This window comes from Pelodiscus sinensis, chromosome 27 (genome assembly GCF_049634645.1).
Source record: "Pelodiscus sinensis isolate JC-2024 chromosome 27, ASM4963464v1, whole genome shotgun sequence".
NCBI classification, from domain to species: Eukaryota; Metazoa; Chordata; order Testudines; family Trionychidae; genus Pelodiscus; species Pelodiscus sinensis.
The window spans coordinates 14,813,424-14,817,500 of record NC_134737.1 but is presented as its reverse complement, the minus strand read 5'-3'; the positions used below and the strand labels follow the sequence as shown (position 1 = coordinate 14,817,500).

At 50.6% G+C, this 4,077-nt stretch overlaps 1 protein-coding gene across 4 annotated transcripts in view; it reads left to right on the top strand.

Moving 5' to 3' along the window:
• Positions 1 to 3,873, top strand: part of PPFIA4 (PPFI scaffold protein A4) — a 143,412-nt gene extending 139,539 nt beyond the window's left edge. For 3 of the 4 annotated variants that reach the window (XM_075910026.1, XM_075910022.1, XM_075910023.1), the window contains 2 exons: positions 1 to 19; positions 3,586 to 3,873. The exon at positions 1 to 19 is cut by the window's left edge and continues 76 nt beyond it. The gene's annotated coding sequence lies outside the window, so the exon portion shown is untranslated. Of the gene's footprint in view, positions 20 to 2,261; positions 3,550 to 3,585 lie in introns of those variants that run through there. The other variant, XM_075910024.1, reaches the window with a different exon arrangement.
• Positions 3,874 to 4,077: the final 204 nt, after the last annotated feature.

The following is a 4,077-nucleotide window of genomic DNA, read 5'->3' as shown; positions in this document are numbered from 1 at the left end:
GAATCAGCCCTAGCTGGGGGTAAGTTTAAGCAAGACCAAGGTATATAGGGTTGTTAGATGGTTTCAGAAAAAATAGCGAACAACGACAGCAAAGCACACCGGGAAAAGGTTTGTTGAGCAAAAACCAAAAAAAAACCCCTTCACTGTAGCCCCTTTAAAAACCATGCGGTGAGGCTTTTTAGCCCTAACAGACTACTGGTGGCTTCCCTGTGCCGGGCTGGACAGCTCCCCGGTAAGCACTAGGGTTATCAGGCTGCTGCCGTATTGAACCGGACAGCCTGGATTTTTGCCTCCTGGCCGGGAAAAAATCAGAAAATTCCGAACATTTTAGGTGTCCAGTATTTTCTGAATTTTTTTACTGAACAGGAGGCGAAAATAATGGGCTGTTCGGTTCAATACTGGACACCTGGCAACCCTGAGGCTACATCTAGATTGCAACCCTTTTTCGTAAAAGGGATGCAAATTAGACGTATCGCAATTGCTAATGAAGCGAGGATTTAAATTTCCCCTGCTTCATTAGCATAAAAATGGCAGCCGCTTTTTTCCGACTCGGAGCTTTGCCAGAAAAAAGCGCCAGTCTAGACGCGGATCTTTCGGAAAATAAAGCCTTTTCCCAAGGGATAAGGGATCTTTCGGCAAAGCTCCGAGCCGAAAAAAAGCGGCAGCCATTTTTATGCTAATGAAGCAGGGGAAATTTAAATCCCCGCTTCATTAGCAATTGCGATACGTCTAATTTGCATCCCTTTTACGAAAAAGGGACGTAGTCTAGACGTAGCCTAAAGGTATAGTAGCTGAAATGGCAAAAGCTGCAAGCAGTGGCCGGGGAGAGCTCGTAGACAAGCCCAAGGAAGGACCCATTTCAGTCTGCTATGGCTGGTCTCCTCTCCCTGACTCCTCTCTGCCTCTCTGTCATTAGCGTTTCCTGAGGACTTTCCTTTGGTGTGGCAGAAGTAAACAGATTCTCATTATTACTGCAGGACGTAGAGACCCTGGTTGGGGCCGCCTCGCTGCACTAGGCCTCCTATAACAAAATGCTGCAAAGGCAGAGAGCCGGGAGTTGAGTGTTCACAGAGCACAGACAGGGTGGGCGAGAAAGTACCTTTCCTTGGACCCACGTGTGTGAGTGACACAAGCGCGTCTCCGGGTCAGGAGGTCTGTCGGTTCGGTTGCCAGTGCCCGTCGGAGAGCAGCGCTGTGACATTCCCAGGGTACAGTCTGGGCTGTTGTACAGCTGCGTCCCCTTCGCTCTCCAACCGCGTTTCCTTGTGCACGGCTTCACTGTGGCTCAGTCTACACTACAGAGTTTTTCCAAAAAGACTCGCAGAGCATCTACACCTCAAGCGCATTTTTGCGCAAAAAGATGGAAAGAACAGAGGGGGTTTTCCGGCGTAGGTATTCCTCATTCTACGAGGAAGAATTGTGTGTGGACGGGGAAGAGGCGTTTTTTGCTCAAGAAGAGGAAAAAGCACAGATGCCCTGGCGGCCATTCTGTGCATACCAATCAGAGCTTACTTTCGAGAGAGCATCCATGCAGTCTGGACGCTCTCTTTTGCAAAAACGCATCGCTTTTCCGATGTGCTTTGGCAGTGTGCACATGCTCTTGCACAAGAAGTGTTTATGGAAGATCTCTTCTGATAAAAGCTTCTTGCGCAAGAAGCCTGCAGTCTAGATGTAGTCTGTGAGAGCTGTCGCTCTTGGTCTGCTCCCCCAGCCTGCAAGGTTGTTCCCAGTGACTGATACCGGCACTTCTAGGCAGCCCTGCATTATGTTGCAGAAGCAAATTCCTAGTCGCAGACTTACCCCCAGAAATGTGTGTCTTCTATTGCCAGCTTTTTCCTTCTGGCCAAGGCAAGCTCACAGAAAGGCTGTCACTTGGTAAGAGAAAACAATTTGCATGCACTCAAGTGGAGATTCCCAAACACTTCAATCCAAACTCACGCGGTTTTACGTAATGCAATAAAGCAAGTGTCTGAAGTGCAGAAGGATAGATTCCAACTGATTATGGGTGAGGAGGCAGATTTGATAACAATGACATAAAAGCTAAAATATAAACCAATAACAAGCTAAGTGTATTCTCAAAACAAAAAGTTTTCTCAGCACATGCTCAGAGCAGTCAGACTGGATTCCTTCAGCAAGACCACTCCCCCAGTTCAGTGATGTTTCCTTTGTCTTTCAAACACGGTTGATGCCACGAAGGGATCAGATGAGGGGAAAGAAATTATTTGGGGTTTCTGATCCTCATTTTTGTCTTTTCCTCTCAGAATCCTCTCCAGTTGGGGTTCAGGCAACAGCAAGTCTGTTCCTTTGCCAAGATGTAATTTTTTTGCTTGCCTTCTTCTTGTCAACAAGAGGCCATTTAACCAGGTGATAGTTCATTTGATTATGTTGACACCTGGCTGAAGTATTGGCTAGCTTTTTGTCTTTGCGGAACTGGTCTGAGGCTGTTTCCTCAAACTTGGAACATGCTTTATACAGTAGAGTTTTATAACTCTCTATACAATGGCACCACATAGATTTTACCAGGATACTGATGTTCAGCAGATTACGAGTTTTCAAGTGAAACCTCACAAGGCATATTTTGTACAAAATGGATTATAGACTTACAAAAAGGGTGAGAGGGTACAGACTGTCACTGTATCACAAAGTGCTGTCTCTTGCTTATTAGTGAGGTTGCATGTGGCAGGTTTTCTGACCTGGCCTCCCTTCGACATTCCTCACTGGATAACTCCAGACCTGAGAGAGCTCAGGGAAGCTTTTTCCTTCTACCTACAGAAGGTGATCCGAGAGAAGATATTCCCTCACCCACCTTGTCCTAGCCTAGTGGTTAGACAGTGTGCAACAAGGAATAAATAGACAAAAAGGGAGGACACTGGCTATGAGGAGGAACAGTACTTTGCGGTCAGTTTTAATGTGTTGCTGCTTTCTGAACAGAACATGCTTTCTGTCAGGAACTGGACTCTCCCGGAGCATGCTCCAAGCGCCGACTGATGAAATGCTGAGCCTCTAGAGCATCTCCCATAAGCCTTGTCACTGTCCGTACTGCAGTGGGGCATACAGACCAGGGGCCTTCTCTGCTTGGCGCTGTCCGGAGACCCAGGCAGATCCAGTCCCTGTCCCCTGGACACTCCCTGACAAGCCCAACCCTTTGATGCTGCACAAACACCTGGCCTGGTCTCTGTCCTGGAGCTGCCACCACCTCCTGATTTGGGAGGGTGGCACTGGAATGGAGGATGAGCAGCCTAGTGATTAGAGCAATAGCCAGAGACCCAGGTTTGATTCCTCACTCTGCCACAGGCTCCCTGTGTGATCTTGGGCAAGTTACTTAGACTCTCTGGGCCTCGGGTCCATCTGTGCAATGGAGCAATAGCCCTGCCCTGCCCCCGGCAGCAATGGTAGAGCCGCTCAGACGGTATGGCAACGGGAGCTATGGAGCTCCCTGAGCTGGATAAGCTGGCGGGGTTGCTTACACCTGCTCCAAGGCCAGCCGCGGCTGCTCGAGTCGCAGGAGGAAGACAACCAGAGGCTGCCGCAGCCCCCTGTCACATCCCATCATGCTCACACGGCCTCTCGTCCTTTCTCTTGCAGCACATTCCCACTACCTGTACGGCTACACGCTGGCTGCCTTCCGGGACTAGGCCGGAATCCAGACCACGCCTGCCCCTCTGCTCCAAAGACCAGGCGCTACAGGCCACATGGACCGAGAAGGGTGTTCTCCCCTTCTGCTTGTACACAGCCCCACCCTCTCCCCCGCCTCCTGGGTGCCCCTCCGTCCAGTAACCTCACTGGCTTTGCAGCCACCCTCCCTCTGCACGGACACAGACTCCTTCAGGAGCCGTACAGGGCACCAGTGTGCTGCAGGCACGGTCAGTCGGCCACGCCCGGTGCGCAGGGCGGAGACGCCGTGAGGCTGGTCGACAAGATTCGTCCACTTTGTTTCCGTGTCTGGTTCGTTTTGCCGATCTGTCCGAGGGATCTGCGCCTCCGTCTCCTCGCCACAGGCACCGGGGAGCCAAGGAGGCCTCCGCCCAGAGGACGACCGCGAATCTCCCTTTTCTGTGAAACACGAGCCGTGGTGCC